The 22154-nt window shown below is 43.3% G+C and overlaps 2 long non-coding RNA genes across 2 annotated transcripts; one reads left to right on the top strand and one right to left on the bottom strand.

Annotated features, from left to right (window-relative positions):
* The first annotated feature begins 11928 nt into the window (after positions 1–11928).
* Positions 11929–13553, top strand: LOC129042994 (uncharacterized). Its single transcript, XR_008504265.2, has 2 exons — positions 11929–12104; positions 13220–13553. It is a non-coding gene; the product is annotated as an uncharacterized LOC129042994 (long non-coding RNA).
* Positions 13106–16590, bottom strand: LOC134740012 (uncharacterized). The gene is made up of 3 exons (XR_010127212.1): positions 16135–16590; positions 14853–14946; positions 13106–13504 (listed from the first exon to the last, which is right to left on the bottom strand). It is a non-coding gene; the product is annotated as an uncharacterized LOC134740012 (long non-coding RNA).
* Between the last annotated feature and the right edge of the window lie 5564 nt (positions 16591–22154).

Below are 22154 nucleotides of genomic sequence, written 5' to 3'. Positions count from 1 at the left end.
AATTGTTCTATTAGACTTCAGAGTTCCAAAATAGTTGATTCAGACAGTTCCTAGCTGACGCTCAAGTCCTAAATTCCTAGAGCTTCCTACTCCACCATCTTCCCATGACATTACCCAGTAGTGCTTAATTTTGATTTAGAAACAAGATAGACAGCAGGGCTGGTGGCAAACACCTGTAGTCCCAGCTACTCAGGAGGCTGAGGCAGGAACATTGCTTGAGCCCAAGAGGTGGAGGCTGCAGTGAGCCATGATTATGCCACTGCACTCCAGCCTGAGCAACAGAGTGAGAACTTGTCTCTAAAAAAAAAAGAAAAGAAAGAAAGAAAAGAAACAAGATAGAGAAAGTAATTATTAATTCAAATTTCAAAGTACATGTTTTCCCAAACATGAAAAAGCATTTCTTCAATGTGGGTCTTCGCTTTTTCATAGTCTCTCATCAGGGATTAAACAACCCAGTGACTTTTGTCTGCCATCTTTAAGTCACAGATATTCTTTAAAAATTCCTTTAGGAGGCAGGAAAAGTATGAAACATGCTGGTAACTTGAATTGGAAAAAAATTTAAAGCTAGAAGGTCAGAATTGAGAGATCAAAGTGATGTCACTCAATGAGGTACATCTTCTAGGGAATCAAAAGAGAAAACGAGTTTTCAAAATTAAGGAAAGTTTGATCAAGAGAAACATTGGGTCTCAGGGCAGAGAAGCCCCCGGCCTGCTTGTACTTATTGTATGTACTCTTCACTTAGCGCTTGGCTCCTGGTGGCTTGTGGCATCTCCATCTTATGGTCCTCCTTGACCATTTAACTTTCACATCATTTAAGTTCTGCTGGGACATGGGTTCTTTACTCCAGCACAACTAGCTCCCTCTTAAGAACAAGAATTATTTCTTAAATATTATAATTAATGTGAAAGAGGAAGAAGACAATGCAGGAAGAGGGGGTGGGGAAGGATGTCTTAGTTTTCTAGAGCTGTCATAACAAATTAACACGAACTTGGCAGCTCAAAACAAGAAATTATTTTCTCACAGTTTTGGAGACCAGAAGTCCAAAATTAAGGTGTCAGCAGGGCCATGGTCCCTTTGAAGCTCCAGATACTGCCTTGCCTCTTCCCGCATCTGGGAGCTCCAGGAAATTTTTGTCTTGTGGCAGCATAACTCCAACCTCTGCCTCCATCTTCACCTGACCTGTTCCTCTGTGTGTCTGTGTGTCTGTTTGCCAGTTCCAGTCTCTGATTGATAGGGATATCAGTCGTTGGATTTAGACCCACCCTAAAACCAAGATAATCTCATCTCAAGATCCTATACTTAAGTGCCACTACAAAACCCTAGTTTTTAAAAATAATAACAAACATTTGCTTTCCCAGACATGCAATTTTGTCTTGCATCAGTGCCATGAAGTAGGCAACATTAGTGCTCTTTTACAAAGAGTGAAATGGGGCTCAAAAAAGTAATGCAGGATTATGCAGGCATTCAACTGTGGCACTGGGAATCAGACACAGGTTCTAAATCCTGTGCTTTTTTCTCTCATCTATGATGTCTTCCTTTTTACTCCTGCTATTTCCTTTTCTTCCTTTTTCCCCATTCCAAGGGTACTCACAGGCTTAGGATATGCACCCATTACCCTATGATCCATGGTTCTCAGCACTCTGAGTACCAAAACCATCCAGGGAGCTTTTCTCAAAGCTGATGACTGGGTTCCAGGCCAGGCCAATCAAATCATAACCTCTGAGGGTGTGCCCTGGACATCAACAGTTTATCCAAGCCCCTCCAGCTGATCCACATGTGCAGCCAGGATTGAGAGCTACTGCTCTAGATGTTTCTCTCTCTTCTAAGCCATAACAAATAAAATATTCACTCTTTCAAATATCATCAAATTTTTGGAGCAATTCTTTTTTTTTTTTTTTTTTGAGACGGAGTCTTGCTCTGTCGCCCAGGCTGGAGTGCAGTGGCGCGATCTCGGCTCACTGCAAGCTCCACCTCCCGGGTTCACGCCATTCTATTTGGAGCAATTCTTAATAAACCAGTTGACTAAAACCAAAACCAAAGTGGCCAATGACACTTAAGCTGACATATTTAGTGTCCTTCCCTTCCCAAATTCCACTGAAAGAATCAGAGAGTCATACTAAGTGGGGAGAAAACTCTATCACATCAAGGTAAAATAAGCATGGTATCAATGAGCTAGAAACTTTGAGGAAGTCAATGTTTGTGTAATTTGGTGCCTGTGAAGGGATGGATCAAAGTACTGACAGCCCTGTTCAATACTCACAAAGGAAGGACCCTGTGGGAATCAAGTAGGTGATTCCCCAAAGATCTGGGAAGTTCTCAAACTTGAAATGGAAGAGGATGGGACTCTGGAGGGTGGCAAATGAGAGCAGTTTGGCAGCTCCACCAGGGCTTCACAAACAGAGCTGCTGGCCTCCGGGAGGGACTCGTGGAGGCGGGGGACTTGGGGAGTGCCCCCATCTCACCTCCCCACAGAGGCTTAAAAAAAAGTATTTGAAAAAAGCAGTGAATTCCTCAGGGAAAACTGCCTTCCAACAACTTCTCCCAGCTGAATATATCCCTACACAAGGAAAATAAAACTGCCAAATAAATAAAAACATAAAATTTCCCCTTCGGGAGTTAGAGAACAGGAACCAACACAATCACTGACAAAACCATCTCAAGACTCCAAACTGAATAAATATAGATCTCCTTCCAAAGGAAAAAGCAAATCAAAAGAATAAAAATAAAATCACAGATCATCTTGTTACAGTGGGCAGCTAGTCAGACATGAACAGGACAGGAGAGGGCCTCCACCCCCCACCCCCCCACCCAGGAGAGTCAGGTGACCATCAGGTGATAGGAAACACCTGAAACTGGCGATCAGCAGCTTCCCAGTAAGATCTCAGGAGCTGGGCAAGTGAGCTCGAGCATGAGCATTATGAGGCAAAAGAGTTTAACTGGTATATGACGTTCCGGGGGCATTCCATGGGAAAAGGGATGCAAGACACCAGAAGCATGCCAACATATAAAACCCCAAGTCAAAAGGCAACCCCACACTTGACCTCCAAGATGATCCCTTGGCCCTCTTCCAAGTGTACTTTCTTTTCATTCCTGCTTTAAAGCTTTTTAATAAATGTTCACTCCTGCTCTAAAACTTGCTTCGGTCTCTTCTTCTGCCTTATGCCCCTCAGTTGAATTCTTTCTTCTGAGGAGGCAAGCATTGAGGTTGCTACAGACCCATACAGATTCGCCACCAGTAACTCAGATACCCATCATCAATGACAATACGAAAAGATCAAGTAAACAAACAGAAAAAATTTTGGAAACTCATAGCAAATGTTTATCTCTGAAATATACTTATTTCCAAAAGCAGAAGGTAAGTTTAACACAATCTTTAATTTTGTATAAGGAGAAAACAATTGATAAATATTCCTACCCAATGAAAATCATGCTCACTAAACATTTTTTTAAATCAACTTTAACTTGCACAGTGTGGCAGGTTAAATTTTCTAAAGATGGCCAATCTTTCAACCCACATGCTCATTTGCAACGGGCCCTTTCTCTTCCAACCCAAGGAGGAGTCTCTTTCTTCATACCCCTGAATCTGGACAGACCCCCATGACTTCTCTGACCAACAGAAGCAACACTGTGCCAGCTCTGGGCATAGCCCTCAACCACCCCGGCACTGGCAGCATTTGCCTCCTGCCCACTGGAAGTCAGCAGCTGGAAGTTAGAACCCAGTGGGTTCATCTTGCCCACTGCCCAAACACAGTCGATTTATCAAGATGGGGAATTGCAATAGAGAGAATTTAATACACATAGAGCCAGCTAAAAGGGAAACAAGAGTTTTATTATTATTCAAATCCGCCTCCCTGAATTTTTGGAGGCTAGAGTTTTTCAAGGATAGCTTGATGGGCATGGGGCTAGTGAAGAGGAAATGCTGATTGGTTGGGGATGCAATCATAGCGTTGTGGAAAACGGTCCTCCTGCACTGAGTCCACTTATGGGTGGGGGCCACAAAGGAGTTGCTGGTCCAGGTAGGGCCATCTGGTCATCAAAAATGCAAAAGCCTGAAAAGACATCTCAAAAGGCCAACCTTAGGTTCTACAATAATAATGTTATTTACAGGAATAATTGCAGAAGTTGCTAATCTCGTGACCTCCAGAATAATGGCTGGTAATCACTTAACTATACCTACATCTTAAGGGAATTCAGGCCCCTCTCATCCTCCTAACCTGGTGTCTTTTCATGAGTTTTAAAATTAATAAACTGATTAATTTTAAGTTTTTAAGTTTAGTTTGAAGAGGGCTATTATTATTTAAACTACACACTAAATTTTTCCCAGAGTTAGTTTGACCCATGCCCAGGAATGACCATGGGTACTTTGGAGGTTAAAGGCAAGATGGAGTTGGTTAGGTCTGATCTCCTTCACTGTCATAATTTTCCCACTGTTATGATTTTTGCAAAGGCTGTTTCATGACCACACTGAGACCACCATGCTGTCAGAAGCCCAAGTCACACAGAGAGGCCCTAATGGGTGAGACAGCATAGAGAGAGAGAAAGAAAGACAGTTACAAAGACAGAGACAGACAGGCCAAGGCACACCAGCCATGAGAATGACAAAGCCAGCACAGAAGTGAACCTTCCATCGCAGCTGCACCAGTTGAGGCCATGTGATCAGACCTACCACCCAGCTGAGCTTACCAAATTCCTGACCCTAAGAATCATGAGCAAATACAATTGCTTGCAAGCCATAATGTTTTGGGGTAGTTTGTTACACAAAAATAGAAAACTGACAGAGGCAGCCAACAGCAGCCTGGGGTATCTCAAAGAGAAATGGGGGAAGGTGGGGGAGGGGGTGATGTATACTTCCTGAATGTTGAAATCCCAAACCGTCTTCTCGATTCAGCTCTCAGAATGCTGGCAGCCAAGATATTACCCTCTGGGCAGGAGACTGGCAAATTCTCCTCTGGGAAATATGAACAGCTCTAGAAGACCTAAAGCAACTCACTCAGGGATTCCTCACAGCCGCCCTGCTGACAGGCTCATTTTCACAGGACCCCAGCTATAGGCAGGCAACCCCCATGCCAATAAACATGTGTAAACAACCCAGGTTTACTCTGCACCTGAGGAAGACTTTATCATGAAAGAGACCAAATACACAGAAAAAAGGGGGATTTGGAAGAAACAGACACTATGCAGACAATAGAAAAATTAAAATCAAAGTGAGCATTACTGTCCTTGGGGACAAAGATGTAGAAGATACTGCACCCACAAAACAAAGAAGAGCAGGATGCTATTAAAAAGGAAAAGTAGGCCGGGCACAGGGGCTCTCATCTGTAATCCCAGCACTTCAGAAGGCCGAGGCAGGAGGATGGCTTGAGCCCAGGAGCTCAAGGCCAGCCTGGGCAACATGGCGAAACCGTATCGCTACAAAAAATACAGAAAAATTAGCTGGATGTGGTGGTGGGTGCATGTATTCCCAGCTACTCGCAAGGCTGAGGTGGGAGGATCACCTGAGCTAAGGAGGTCAAGACTGCAGTGAGCTGTGATTGTGCCACTGCACTCCAGCCTGGGTGACAGAGTCAGAATCTGTCTCAAAAAAAAAAAAAAAAAAAAAGGAAAAGTCGTCAAAGAACAACAAAAAAAAAGTTGGTAGATTGTTAGACATTTAAAATATAATAATATAAATAAATAACTCAGCTGAAGAGTTGGAAGATAAGTTGAGGAAACTTTTTAGAAAGGAGAGCAAAGGACTGAGATGGAAAATAAAAAAGATAAAAAAATCAGAAGACCAGTGCAGACTAACAATTATCTGTTTCATCCAAATAATAGAGTTCCAAAGAGAGAGAACTAAAGAAATAGAGGGGATGAAATCACCAATAAAATAATTCAAGGAAACTTCCCAGAATTGAATGGCATGACATATACCAAGTCACATCATCATGAAAGTTCACAGCATTGGTGAGAAAAAGAAGATTCTGCAAGAGGGAGTGGAGATTTCAAAGGAAAGGTCATGTACAGAGGTTAAGAAGTCAAATGACTTAGAACTTCTCAACAGCAATACAGGGAGATAGAAGACATGGGTGCAATGCCTTCCAAATTCAGAGAAATTATTTCCATCCTGGACTCACCTACCCAAACTGCGCATCAAGGGCACGTGATTTTCAGACAAATTTTCAGACATATAAGGTTGCAAAAACTTAACCTCCCACACACTTTTCTTAGGAAACTGGAGAGCATGTTTCATAAAACAAAGGAATTAACCAAGGAGGAAGAAACGAGATCCAGGAAACAGGCTTCAACACAGTAGAACAATAAAGGAAATTCCCAGGACATTAGTGAAGAGGGATCTCAGGATGACCAGCAGCCAGTCCTGAGGAGAGCTCAGCAGAGGGCTCCAGGGCAGACCTCTCAGAAGATGAGGAGACAGAATGGCGGATGTGAATCCACATCTCAAGAGGAGATCCAGATCACAGGCATAGAATCAGAGTTGAAAAGTGCATGGAAAACCAAATAAATAAACCAAGAACAACTTTAATCCAGAGCAGCCCTCCCCAGCAGAACCAGAATGTGAGCTCCGTGTGTAATTTTAAATGTTTTGTAATCACATTTTTTAAAAGAACTCAAATTTATTTTAATAATGCAGTTGCTCCTTGGTATATCGGGGGAGGGGACTTGTTCCAGGACCCCCTCAAATACCAATATCCATGGATGCGCAAGCCCCTTATATAAAATGGTGTAGTAATTGCATAGAACCCATGCACATCCTGTTGTATATTTTAAATCATCTCTAGATTACTTATAATATCTAATGCAATGTAAAGGCTCTATAGATAGTTGTTATACTGTATTGCTTTTTTATTTGTTTTATTTTTAATTTTTTTCTTCAATATTTTTGATCCTAGGTTGGTTAAATTCATGGATGCTGAATCCATGGATAGGGAGGGCTGACTGTGTGTTATATTTAATTCAATATATCCAAAATATGTCAACATAAAATCAATAAGAACTAAAAATAAAATCCTAACAATCCCCGCCCCTGCCAACTGACTGAACTGACCTCACCCTCTTGGCCAAGGGGATCCCAGAGAAACCTTAAAAACTGAGTTCCTACAGGAGCTGAAATTGTGGCAATAATCAATAGCTTACCAACCAAAAAAAGTCCAGGACCAGATGGGTTCACAGCCGAATTCTACCAGAGGTACAAGGAGGAGCTGGTACCATTCCTTCTGAAACTATTCCGATCAATAGAAAAAGAGGGAATCCTCCCTAACTCATTTTATGAGGCCAGCATCATCCTGATACCAAAGCCTGGCAGAGACACAACAAAAAAAGAGAATTTTAGACCAATATCCTTGATGAACATTGATGCAAAAATCCTCAATAAAATACTGGCAAACAGAATCCAGCAGCACATCAAAAAGCTTATCCACCATGATCAAGTGGGCTTCATCCCTGGGATGCAAGGCTGGTTCAATATACGCAAATCAATAAATGTAATCCAGCATATAAACAGAACCAAAGACAAAAACCACATGATTATCTCAATAGATGCAGAAAAGGCCTTTGACAAAATTCAACAACGCTTCATGCTAAAAACTCTCCATAAATTAGGAATTGATGGGACGTATCTCAAAATAATAAGAGCTATTTATGACAAACCCACAGCCAATATCATACTGAATGGGCAAAAACTGGAAGCATTCCCTTTGAAAACCGGCACAAGACAGGGATGCCCTCTCTCACCACTTCTATTCAACATAGTGTTGGAAGTTCTGGCCAGGGCAATTAGGCAGGAGAAGAAAATCAAGGGTATTCAATTAGGAAAAGAGGAAGTCAAATTGTCCCTGTTTGCAGATGACATGATAGTATATCTAGAAAACCCCATTGTCTCAGCCCAAAATCTCCTTAAGCTGATAAGCAACTTCAGCAAAGTCTCAGGATACAAAATCAATGTGCAAAAATCACAAGCATTCTTATACATTAATAACAGACAAACAGAGAGCCAAATCATGAGTAAACTCCCATTCACAATTGCTTCAAAGAGAATCAAATACCTAGGAATCCAACTTACAAGGAATGTGAAAGACCTCTTCAAGGAGAACTACAAAGCACTGCTCAAGGAAATAAAAGAGGATACAAACAAATGGAAGAACATTCCATGCTCATGGGTAGGAAGAATCAATATCATGAAAATGGCCATCCTTCCCAAAGTAATTTACAGATTCAATGCCATCCCCATCAAGCTACCAATGACTTTCTTCACAGAATTGGAAAAAACTACTTTAAAGTTCATATGGAACCAAAAAAGAGCCCGCATCGCCAAGTCAATCCTAAGCCAAAAGAACAAAGCTGGAGGCATCACACTACCTGACTTCAAACTATACTACAAGGCTACAGTAACCAAAACAGCATGGTACTGGTACCAAAACAGAGATATAGATCAATGGAACAGAACAGAGCCCTCAGAAATAATGCCACATAGCTACAACTATCTGATCTTTGACAAACCTGAGAAAAACAAGAAATGGGGAAAGGATTCCCTATTTAATAAATGGTGCTGGGAAAACTGGCTAGCCATATGGAGAAAGCTGAAACTGGATCCCTTCCTTACACCTTATACAAAAATCAATTCAAGATGGATTAAAGACTTAAATGTTAGACCTAAAACCATAAAAACCCTAGAAGAAAACCTAGGCATTACCATTCAGGACATAGGCATGGGCAAGGACTTCATGTCTAAAACACCAAAAGCAATGGCAACAAAAGCCAAAATTGACAAATGGGATCTAATTAAACTAAAGAGCTTCTGCACAGCAAAGGAAACTACCATCAGAGTGAACAGGCAACCTACAAAATGGGAGAAAATTTTCGCAACCTACTCATCTGACAAAGGGCTAATATCCAGAATCTACAATGAACTCCAACAAATTTACAAGAAAAAAACAAACAACCCCATCAAAAAGTGGGCAAAGGACATGAACAGACACTTCTCAAAAGAAGACATTTATGCAGCCAAAAAACACATGAAAAAATGCTCACCATCACTGGCCATCAGAGAAATGCAAATCAAAACCACAATGAGATACCATCTCACACCAGTTAGAATGGCAATCATTAAAAAGTCAGGAAACAACAGGTGCTGGAGAGGATGTGGAGAAATAGGAACACTTTTACACTGTTGGTGGGACTGTAAACTAGTTCAATCCTTGTGGAAGTCAGTGTGGCGATTCCTCAGGGATCTAGAACTAGAAATTCCATTCGACCCAGCCATCCCATTACTGGGTATATACCCAAAGGACTATAAATCATGCTGCTATAAAGACACATGCACACGTATGTTTATTGCCGCATTATTCACAATAGCAAAGACTTGGAACCAACCCAAATGTCCAACAATGATAGACTGGATTAAGAAAATGTGGCACATATACACCATGGAATACTATGCAGCCATAAAAAATGATGAGTTCATGTCCTTTGTAGGGACATGGATGAAATTGGAAATCATCATTCTCAGTAAAGTATCGCAAGAACAAAAAACCAAACACCGCATATTCTCACTCATAGGTGGGAATTGAACAATGAGAACACATGGACACAGGAAGGGGAACATCACACTTTGGGGACTGTTGTGGGGTGGGGGGAGGGGGGAGGGATAGCATTGGGAGATATACCTAATGCTAGATGACGAGTTGGTGGGTGCAGCGCACCAGCATGGCACATGTATACATATGTAACTTACCTGCACATTGCGCGCATGTACCATAAAACCTAAAGTATAATAATAATAATAATAATAATAATAAAGAAAAAAAAAAGATCCACAATCAGAAAGGCAGAGGAACATTAGAGTCCTGCTTTGGGGCAGGTGAAGGGAGGGCAGATCAGAGGCCTGCCCCTGAGACTTAACATACCCAAACTTATAATAAAAGATTGTAAAAAGGGCTATGAGAGTTATGAGCTGGGAACCATGGACGAAAACCAGTGTATAATCATAATACCACATACCCCCAAACTCAGCATCATGCAGTATACCCACATAACAAACCCATACATGTACCCTCTGTATCTAAAATAAAAGTCGAATTTTTTGAAAAAAAAAAAAAAAAAAAAAAAAACTGAGTTCCTGGCCATGATGGGATAGGACGTCAAACACGTATATCCCCTTTCTTTTATGGTTTAGACACAACCACTGACAAGCATTAATGTTAAAACAGAGATCGTAAGGCTGACAGAACAGAATCTTTGTGGCAGTAAGATACCGAATTCTAAACAGAACCTAAGGCCATGCTAGGCAAGGGTTAAGTCATGCACCCCTACACTTAAAGAGTATACTATGTCCTAAGGGCTACAGGGTTTTTCTTTTTCTCTGGCAGCCAAACAAGCAGTGGCCCTGAGATAAGCAATATTGAAACAACTGCAGCTCGCCAGCCACCAGACACCACCTGACTAACCCCCATCCACTGTTCCACAGCCATAACTACAGCTCAGCTTTGATGGGATAAGAGCTTTATTTCAGTAACTTTCTCCTGATAAGAGACCACTGACCATGGACTGGTTCTGGCTGGTTTACAGAGGCTGTACACTGAGTGCCTTGGTGTCCCTGCTTCACCTTTTGACGTATAGAGCTTGACTGTGATACACTTCATTGTTGTCTCCACCACAAGGTGAACATGGCTCGTATGTAATATACATGTTTGTTCAGAACACATGCATTAGGACCCCCTTTGTGAACATCCATAGCACCATGCCTGGCCTCCTAGTTTTCTTTTTCTTTTCTTTCTTTTATTTTTTTATTTTATTTTATTTTATTTTGAAACAGAGTCTTGTCCTATTACCCAGGCTGGAGTGCAGTGGCATGACTGCAGCTCACTGCAGCCTTAACCTGCCAGGCTCAAGTGATTCTCCCACCTCAGCCTCCCAAGTAGCTGGGACTACAGGCACATGCCCCCACACTCAGCTAATTTTTGTATTTTTTGTAGAGACGGGGTTTTGCCATGTTGCCCAGGCTGGTCTCGAACCCCTGGCCTCAAGTGATCTGCCCACCTCAGCCTCCCAAAGTGCTGGGATTATAGGTGTGCACCACCATGCCTGCCCTAGTTTTCTTAACAAACGTAACAATATTAGTTATTGTTAGTAATATTGATTAAACTCATACAGGTTATAAATCTGATTTTTTTTTTTGAGACAGAGTCTTGTTCTGTGGCCAGGCTGGAGTGCAGTGGGGCAATGTCAGCTCACTGCAACCTCTGCCTCCCGGGTTCAAGCGATTCTCCTGCCTCAGCCTCCCTAGTAGCTGGGACTACAGGCGTGCACCACCATGCCAAGCTAATTTTTTGTATTTTAGTAGAGACAGGGTTTCACCATGTTGGTCAGGCTGGTCTCGAACTCCCGACCTCAGGTGATCCGCCAGCCTCGGCCTCCCAAAGTGCTGTGATTACAGGTTTGAGCCACTGCGCCTGGCCTTGCACAGTAGGTCACACCTATAAGCCCAGCAATTTGGGAGGTCAAGGTGGGAGGTCACTTGACCCCAGGAGTTTGAGACCAGCCTGAGCAACATAGTGAGACACCATCCCACAAAAAATACATAACAATTCGCCATGGGCAGGCCTGTGGTCCCAGCGACTTGGGGGACTGAGGTGGGAGAATAGCCTGGGCCTGAGAGTTTGATGCTGCAGTAAGCAGAGATCACACCACTGCACTCCAGCCTGGGCAACAGAACAAGACCCTGTCTCTAAATAAATTAATTAAATTAAATGATCTCTGGAAGATTAGTCCACAGGTGTGTGGAGAATTTTCTAGAAAATATTATCAATGTAGGATTGTCACTTTAAAACGTCACCCGCTCTCATTGGTCCGTGGACAGAGCAATTAGGCAAAGCTAGGAAGCAGCCCTGAGTACTCGTAAGAGGGAAAAGAAAGCAAAAGGGATGCCGGTGGTGGCAGATGCTTCCTCCTGGCCAAATCCCAAATCCCACCCTCAGCACCCACACCCTGAGCAGTGGGCAGGAGAGGCCTGAAAGCGTCTGTATAAATGGCTTCTGAGAAGCCCTGGTGATAAAGGAGCTAGAGGCAGCCACACATGGTTCCCAGAAGCTGAATGCTGCGCAGACGACAGGGTAAGTATGCACTGCACCCTGCTTCACCCACACCTCAAGCCGGCCCCTTCTGCTGGGGTCTGGCTACTGCACTCGTGGTCCCCTTGGTAGCTTCACGATTTTTGTCTCTATGCGGCTTCTGTTCCTCTTCCCTCTGCCAAGCCAATACCACCATCCTTCACCGCCCAGTGCAGAGCTTGTTTCTCCAGTGAGTTTTCTCTGACCACTCCTGTCCTCACCAGCCATCTTTGTTTTTAATTCTCATGCACCTCTTTGTGTATGTCTTACACAGTTTGGGCATTCATTATATGCTATTTTAAATTGCATGCTCTTGTTTCATATGTAAGTTCCAATCTGCATGGTAACAACAAGGACAATACCCTATGCTCTTGCATGTTCCATCAGACCTAGCACAGGACTACATCCATAGTATAGGCTTAGAGAATATTTGATGGTTGATTATTGACGGTGAGATTTCATATGCATTTATGCATTTCTGTGATACTTTTTATCACAGAAACTATGGTATGTTATAGATATGTAGATAGAAGAGAGACAAAGAGAATTTCCATTTCCATACATAGGAATTTAAGTGCAAAACTGAGTTGTTTCTTCAGTTCATGGCATGTTAATTATCATAACTGGGCATTTTAAACCCTCTCTATTCTTTAATTTTATTTGAATTTTTTCACTCTAACCTTGATCCCCATGACATGTCTCCTTCCTCTCTCTCCACCCAATGTCATGTATAAGAAATTTGTGCCTAGAAACGTAAAAATACAATATTGTTTGTATGTGTATGCTTCTGTTAACATTATTAAAATGACACCGTGCTATAGATACTGTCCTATTTCTTACATGTTCATTCAACAGTCTTGCTAAAGAATTGTGTTCATTCATTACTTCAGCTGCTGCATGGTATTCCAGCATAAGCTCCCACCACATTTTCTCTGTTCTCCAAGTGATGGGTACCTAAGTTCCCTCCAGCTCCCTGGGACCCAGAAAGATATGTAGGACATCTTTACTATGTTTATTTCCACATGAATCTGTGCAAGAGTTTCTCTGGCATATATTGGGATCCTGGGTCATAGCATGTGCAAATATATAATTTGGCTATAATTTACATTGTTCTCCAGAATGACTTCACCCATCCTGCTTCCACCCGCCATAGCAGTGACCAAAGCAGCTCTGGGAGCACAGCTGAGCACCTCAGAAGATAAGTCCCGGGGTGATTCTTGTCATCTCCATGAAAAGGAGAGGACAAAAAGGCAGAGGCTGCTGCTTGAGGATCCCTTCACCTGGGCTGCATAGCTTCACCCATGCTGACCAACTTCCCCGTTTCAAGTTTCAGACTCGCAGCCGCGCTAGTTAGGGTACAACTTGTTCAGACAGCTGTTTTCATTCACATCTCCAAAGGTCCTCTACCTTGGAAGAAGAAAGAAAGAGGGAAAGAGAAATAAAAGAGATTAAGAACACTGGGGCCAGGCGCGGTGGCTCACACCTATAATCCCAGCACTTTGGGAGGCTGAGGCAGGCAGATCACCTGAGGTCAGGAGTTGGAGACCAGCCTGGCCAACATGACAAAACCCCATCTCTACTAAAAATACAAAACTTAGCCAGGCATGGTGGTGGATACCTGTAATCCCAGTTACTTTGGAGGCTGAGGCAGGAGGATGGCTTGAACCTGGGAGGCAGAGGTTGCAGTGAGCCGAGATCATGCCATTGCACTCCAGCCTGAGTGACAAGAGACTCTGTCTCAAAAATAAAAACAAAAAACAAAAAAACAAAAACACACACATCTGAACCCACAGTTTCATAAATGGTAAATAAAAATGCCACACACCACGAATCAGAAATAACATGGCTCTGGGTTGGCGTCTCTCCCCCACCAACCAGGGAACGAATGCACCCCTTCGCCAGGGGCAGCGGAGGGAGGTGGCTCTGTCTTCCTGCCTGCATCCTCCTGTTTCATCATCCAGGTTCTGTGTGGCCCAGCAGCCTGGGGCTCTTTTGTTTGCCCCCTCCCTGCCCTCCATCAGGGGTGCCTAATGGGGCTCCCGAGTGCTCTTCCACTATCATCTATCCCCCTCCATTGTGTCCTGAGCCCTCCATGTGCTCATGTGTGAGCTTGAAGATCAGACACCACAGACACTCTTTCCCACTCTGCTTCAGCTGCCAAACCCCGAGGAGAAGGAAGGACAGATCAGACACCAAGACAGATAAACAGAGTACCTGAGAAAGGCACAGAGCTGTCTCCTGCCTCAGCCCCCAGGGGCCCGTGTGCCCCTCACTTCCCTCCCTTGATTCCCACCATCTGGGCTCTACCTCTGAATTGACAAACTCTTGCTTGGTCACATCTGGTTCAAGAGAAAGAAACAAGGAGTTTGGAAACCTAAACTAATAGGCAGCACTTGGCACGCACAATAGAAGCAGCTGCTGTTTATAGCCCTTTTTAAGGGTGGCCTCAGGCTGGACCTCACACTTCCCTCCCTGTGGGGCATTGTTTTACACAGAGCATCTGCAACCTCACAGTCTTGCAACTCAAAAAAAAAGAAAAAAAAATTCATGCATCCCATGAATCTATGAAGCTATAACAAACTCTCTTTCCTGGGAAAACTTCCCAGGCCTGCTCCTATTTCCCTCTTAGAGTAAGGCAGGTCCATATGGTTCCTAATGCCTCAATTTCTCTATCCATTAAGTGGGAATATAAAATCAGCCAGTCAGCTATCCAGTTAAAATGCTATCCCGGCCGGGCGCGGTGGCTCATACCTGTAATCCCAGCACTTTGGGAGACTGAGGCGGGCAGATCATGAGGTCAGGAGATCGAGACCATCCTGGCTAACACGGTGAAACCCTGTCTCTACTAAAAATACAGAAAAAAAAAATTAGCGCGATGTGGTGGCAGGTGCCTGTAGTCCCAGCTACTCGGGAGGCTGAGGCAGGAGAATGGCATGAACCCAGGAGGCGGAGCTTGCAGTGAGCTGATATCGCGCCACTGCACTCCAGCCTGGGCGAAAGAGCGAGACTCCGTCTCAAAAAAAAAAAAAAAAAATGCTATCCCATGAAGGCTTTTTCTAAATAACAGCCTACGAAGTTTGAAACACTTCCAATGTCTAAACTGGGGGAAAAAATCAGCATGAATTCAGGTTGTCAGTTCAAGACTAATATCACACTGCAGAAGAGGCAAGTAGCAAGGCCCATCCTGCTTGGTATTGTGATCCATGCCTCTTTTCTGACCCCAGGGTTTCTTTCCCCTGGTCTTGTACCCATAGAAACAAGCGTGGAGTTGGCAGGCAGGGGGAATCATCAGACTCCATCAGCGCCCTTCCAATCCCCATCCTTGATTTCAGACGCCTGAGCAGGCTCCATTGGGCAAGGTGGCGCCTAATTACCTCCCTTCTGTTTTTTCCCTTCTCTCCTCTCTTGCCTTCTTCCCTCCCCACCCCCTCAGAGGACAGCCTTTCCAAGAAATAACACACACACGCACACCTGGCACGGTGAGATAGGGAAGCTCACCATGGATACCGGGCTACCATTCCCACTCCGGCGGCGGCTCCTGGGAATAAGTAACTATCTCTAGAATGCTAGAAACTCCAGATGTGCACCGACTAGTGCCTTGAGACCCAACATCCCTGTCCCATTATGCATATTTTTTTCCACAAGTTTCATATATGCATATCAAGCTTTCAGAAGGGGAAAAAATTGGAAATGCTAATCTTCCTTTTAATATGCTACCACATGCCAGCCCCGAACAGCTGTGCACACACAACATGTTGGACTGGACATGAAATATAGCCCATGACCATTTTTTAAGCATTCATTCCCAGGACTTACAAAACACATTTACTTGGAGGGAGGTCACACAGTCTTCCTTCTGCATAAAAAGGTGGCTTTGAAATAGGTACAGCCATCTGGAAACAGCCTCCTCTGCTATTGATATGTAAAGTGCACATATTACACCATCTTGCTCAGGAGCATGCAGCAGGAGGCTTAGACACACACAGGCCGTAATTGTTTAAATATACAGCCTCTGGGTCTCTGCGGTGCTTACCTTGCTCTGAAAAACCATTTGCCAGCAGCATAGGTGACTCTAAACAGGCTGGGGAGGCAATTTGTTCACAGGGGCATTCATCTGTGTGCAGGAGGACCGTCGTAGAGCCCAGGTTTGAGAGAAATTATTTCAACACTCCACTGCTGCTCCAAGCTTGCTAATAAGAAAGAATGTCTCAGGTGCATGACTAAAAGTAGGCAGCAAACACACTATCAAAATAATGACCCCAGCTCTTTTGCTCATTATAGCCAAGCATTTGCCTCTCACCCCAAGAAGACTAAGATCCCACTCTTAAGAATGGCTTTTGTTCCACATTTACAGACCAGGAGCAACGAGTCCTATATTCCTCACTGATCTCCACGTAGTCAGGGGAATGACTGACTCTGTCAGTTTACTAACATTTGCTCCTTAAAATTAGCATCCTCCCCCTCGGGAGTATTATTTTCATTGCCAGAGCTTTTCCAAATAAATTCTTTTCTTTTTTTTCTTTCTTTTTTTTTTTTTTTGAGGTGAAGTCTCACTCTGTTGTCCAGGCTGGAGTGTAGTGATGTGAGCTCAACTCACTGCAACCTCCGCCTCCTGGGTTCAAACAATTCTCCTGCCTCAGCCTCCCGAGTAGATGGGACTACAGGCACCCATCACGACAATGGGCTAATTTTTGTATTTTTAGTAGAGACAGGGTTTCACCATGTTGGCCAGGCTAGTCTTAAACTCCTGACCTCAGATGATCCACCCGCCTTAGCCTCCCAAAGTGCTGGGATTACAGGCGCGAGCCACTGCGCCCAGCCCCCAAATAAATTCTTGACCTCTGGAGGTATTTAACTTTTGTGTTGTTTCTGCCATTTTTGTTTCCTAAGCTTGTTTTTTAATCTTTGCCTTTTTTCTAAATATAAATATGTAAGGTAGCTAAATTTAAATAAATATATATATATATTAGCTAAATCAGCACCTAAAATTTAAAATGACTAACCAAATGGTACCAAGTTTCAGTAAGAGAGGATGACTAAGTTCTGGAGGTCTATTGGACAGCATGATGACTATAGTTAATCATATTGTATTGTATCCTTAAAAATTGCTAAAAGGGTAGATCTTCAACGTTCTCACCCCACACTCACAAAATGATAACCACATGAGGCAATGGCTAATTAACTTGACTCTGGTCATCACTTCACAAGGTATACATATATCAAAACACAATGTTGTACATTGTAAATATATACAATTTTTAATTGTCAATTATACCTTAATAAAGGTGGAAAAATTTTAATTGTATCCCAAAGAAATCTTAGAAGAAATACAGAGCTCTGAAGTAACTCAAAAGGTTAAGCTGTTAAATGCACAAATAGAGCTCCTGTTACACAGAGAGAGGAGCGGGGAGAGAGAGGGAGGGAGGGAGTGAGGGGGAGAGAGGGAGAGCCTATTGGAAGGAGGAGGCCACTGTAGGTCAGCCTGTCCTTTACATTGTGAAGAGTTTGAAAGAGGCTAATAAACCCAGCAGCCTATGGCAAAGGTAATTTATTTTATATTCCTAGTCATCACATGCAATATTTTTTGGAGGGGGAGAGCAAATATAATTAAAAGAAAGTGATAAACAATAAAAACAGTACCTAGTGATGCTTCCACCCCCATTCTGAGACTGTGCCTTCCTTGTCCCTTTTGTGGTGCGTTTCACAGCCTGTTTGCACACCACCATCTTGGAGGCTCCTACCTGACAGGCTGAGAGGGACAGCAACTCTGCTGTGCCGGGGGTCAGTAGCCCTTCTTGGAGGCAACACAAATCACATGAGATAACTAACTTCCAGGTATGGGCACACACATGTCTGCACTGGCACCTCCCAGCCCCAGCCCCTGGAAAACACATCTTCTTGGCTCCCAATCGGATCCCTGCTGGGAATAATTACTAAGTGGACAGTTCTCCACCTGGTGGATTCCCTGAGCCCACATGGAGGACGTTTCTCCTGGGCTCAAAGTGAGAGGCTGAGCCCGCTCCACTCCCAGCTTGCACTCGCTACATTCTACATGGATGAGGTCACTGGACTGCAGATGAGGTAACAGTGCAGCCTGCCCAAGAGCTGTAAGAGGTTACCATATGACGAGTCATGTAAACACAGCGAGGTCCCCATGGGGCCTGAGGACAGCTGGACTCTGCTCCTGGCTGCAGAGTGATGGGAGCCGTGGGACTCCAGGAGACTGTCTGCACTCTTAAAAGAGCCAAATTACTGCCTAAACTCATGTCACACCTACCCAGACATCAGTCTACCAGCCTCAGTTGAGAGCAAGGTTCCTGCAAGAGGAGGGCTGGCTGGCCCTGCGGAAGGTGTGCATGAGGGCATGCATGAATAAATGACACAGCCTCATGAAAGAAAAGCTTTCCCAGGCAGAAAGACACTGCACTGAGGCCTGTACAGCACTCTGCCAGTGTAGCGCTCCACCTCTCTTCACTTACCCGGTGGAAGTGGTTCCACCCTTCCAACATCTAGACACACCTCCTAATAGTCTCTAAGTTAGAAACATGCTTGGGAAACAAGCATTTTTTTAAAAATCAATAAAGAAATTCACTTATTCAAGATCTTCTAAACAACTATAGAATGACAGATGCATTTCCAGAAGTGGAACAGTCCTGCTCAGTGGTTCCAGGGTCCATCCAGTACTTCTCAAGGTCAGAATGTTCTTTCCAGGGTCAAATTGGATTAACTGAATTCAGCATCTATCTCATGTATTCCTTATCTATTTCTTTTATACTGAGCCCTACCAGGTACCCAACACTGTAGAAAACCCTGGGAATGTTGTAGAAAACAGGAGTTCACATGCTAACCGTCTAGGAATGCTTACAATAGAGGGGCACATGTGTCATGGAGGGGAAATGTGGGAGCCACAGAGGTAGAGGGCATGGGGAGGCCACCCAGAGAACCTCATTAAGTTGAGACCAGATCAAGAGAGTCACAGTAAGAGTCACAGCAGCAGTGGAGAGGCTAGCTAACATTCACAAGGGGTTAGGGGTTTCTCAGTGCTGGGTGTTACAGGGCACATCACACGCCTCATAATGATTCTGTGAAGTGAGGTCACTGTGATCCCCATTTTACAGATGCTCATGGAGCTTACAAGAAGTTAAGTAACTTGCCTGAGGAAGTAGTAGAATCAGGATTTGAACCAAGAGGGTGAGACCCCAGAGCCTGCACTCCAGAATCACTCCACCCCAAACACTATCAAAGGGATACAAAAACAAGCAGACTCTCATAGCCACGCATGGGGCTGGTGCCCTACCAGCAACAGAGGCAGCTGGGCAGGCAGGCAGGCAGGGAGGGGAGTCCCTGGCATAGGAGAGCTAGATGATGGGGAGGGTATTTTATGTGTGTGTATGCATGAGTGTGCATACACATGTGTGCATAAGGTTGAAAGACAGATTTTGCAAGCATACCAAAGAATTTGAAATTTTTCCTAAGGGTCGTGGCAAATTGTTTGCTATGGGTTGAATGTGTCCCCAAAGTTCACGTGTTGGAAACTTAATCCCCAATGTGACAGTGTTGGGAGGTGGGGCCTAAAGGGAGGTGTTTAGGTCATGAATAGATTAATGCCATTATACAAATGGGGGTAGGTGCACTCTCTTGTGCTCTTGCCCTTCCACCATGAAATGACACAGCAAGAAGGGCCTCACCAGATGCCAGCACCTTGATCTTGGACTTCTCAGCCTCTAGAATTGTGAGCCAATAAATTTCTGCTCACTATAAATTACTCTCAGATATTCTGTTATAGGAGCACAAAACAGAATAAGACATCACTGAAGTACTTTAGGCACATTAACAAGATGTTCAGACTTGTTTGAAACATGGCTCTGGCTGCCATGTGGAAAATGGGTTGGAGAGCAGTGAAGGGTGTGTTTGCAATAATTCAACTGAGGGATTGATGGCCAGGATTGAAAAGGAGCGGTGAGTACAGTACCAACACAGGAAGTCAATCTCTATGCAGGAGGTAGAATCTGAAGGCCTTGGTCATGGATTGGACCTGAAGTGGTGTGAGGGTGAGAGAAGAAGGAAGGTAGAAGAGGGACAAAGATGTTTTCTGATGGAGTTGCAGGATGCTGGAAGAAGATCAGGTTTGGAGATGCCCATTAGGCACTCAGATATGCAGATCTGAAGCTCAAGAACAAGATCTGGTCTGAAGATAGAGATTTAGGAGTCATCAAAATGACCTTATTGCTCAATGAGAACCTTGTTCCTTAATGCGACAAAAACATCACTAATACCCCATTCCTTTAACTTGCATTTTTTGTGATGCTATAGAAAGGCACACTCTCCCCCACTGGAATACAAGCTACATGAGGACAAGGATTTTTTTCTCTTGTTCTCCTCTTATTTCCCAGTACATGACATATGGGACATAGAAAATGATCCATAAATATTGTAGAATAAAAGAACTAAAGGAAAATGCTTTCTAAAATAAACATGTAAAAATGATACAAGAAGAGTTTTAAAAGTTTTAAAGCATATCCAAAAATTGAAGATTTAAATTCTCCCTCAAACCTTTGCCCCTCAGACCCACCACATAAGATGAGGAGATAATCGTACCTAGGGCTCATCATTCTCCCATCCTTGGTCACCTGTGTGCTCACTTCTACAGCATCAAGATTTATAACTATATTTGTCCATATGCTGTATTGTTTATAACTATATTTGGGTCTTTATTGTTTTGTTAGCATAGATTGACTCTAAAACTTTGAACTTGGAAACCACATCTATAATACTACCTTTATTGCATAATCATCATCTACTGTAGTGCTTAGGAGTGTGCTTTTTCTCATAGAAAAGTCAGTACATAATACATACACAAATGGTAACAATTAGAAGTAATGGATACATTAATTGGCTTCATTGTGGTGATCATTTCATGATGTATACATGTATCAAAACATCAAGTCATACATCTTAAGCATATACAATTTTATATGTCAATATCTTAATAAAGCTGTTTTTAAAAAACTCAATATAGTAACCATACCATACATCACTAAGCCTGTACTGTCTACAGAAAGAAGTACCAGACATCAAGATCAAATACTTTCTGTTTAATTAAATTAAATCAACTGCTGTCATGCCACATTTCAGCTTACTTCATATTTAAACTATAAATTTCTTCTGAATATTTATTTTTCCCACAATTGCCATTACCGTACTATTTTCTGATTAACAGAAGACATATGTCCCCATCTTATCATGCAAATCTCCCAGGTTCTTCATTATATCAGGTGTGCCATGTAATCCCCTTTCTCATTCAATCCATTCTTGGGCCCTCAGCTCTTCTGTTCTAATTTGGACCAATTGTTTCCTAAGACTGCTGCACAGCTGTCATCCCCGGGCTCCTTTTCATTGCACTCCTAGGCTAGTCCCACTGTTTCTCAGATTCTCATTTTCTTTTTTCGTTGAGACCTTTTCATTTCAATTTTGCTATGCCATATCTCAGCTACACTCACATTCTCTCTGACTTCTGAAAATACCAAAAATGTTCCCCTCCCCTGCCTCAGATCTTTCCATAGCTTGTTCCTTTATATCATTCAAGTCAGGTTTAAATGTTGCCTCCTCATCCAGTCCTCTATCCATCTAAAACAACAACAATAAAAAACAAAAACAACCTGTTTGTCATTCCCTATTAAAACAACTTCTTTCATCTTCAACATAACACTCCCATTATCTAATATTTTTCTAATTGTATTCGTGGTGTTTTTTTTGGTTTTTTTTTTAAGACAGAGTTTCATTTTTGTTGCCCAGGCTGGAGTGCAATGGTGCTATCTCAGCTCACTGCAACGTCCATCTCCCAGGTTCAAGTGATTCTCCTGCCTCAGCCTCCCGAGTAGCTGGGATTACAGGCATGTGTCACCACACCCGGCTAATTTTGTATTTTTAGTAGAGATGGGGTTTCTCCGTGTTGGTCAGGCTGGTTTCAAACTCCCAACCTACGTGAAGCACCCGCCTTGGCCTCCCAAAGTGCTGGGGTTACAGGCATGAGCCACCGCACCTGGCCTATTT

This window comes from Pongo pygmaeus, chromosome 7 (genome assembly GCF_028885625.2).
Source record: "Pongo pygmaeus isolate AG05252 chromosome 7, NHGRI_mPonPyg2-v2.0_pri, whole genome shotgun sequence".
NCBI lineage: Eukaryota > Metazoa > Chordata > Mammalia > Primates > Hominidae > Pongo > Pongo pygmaeus.
The sequence above is the reverse complement of the archived record's forward strand: the minus strand, read 5'-3'. Positions and strand labels throughout refer to the sequence as shown.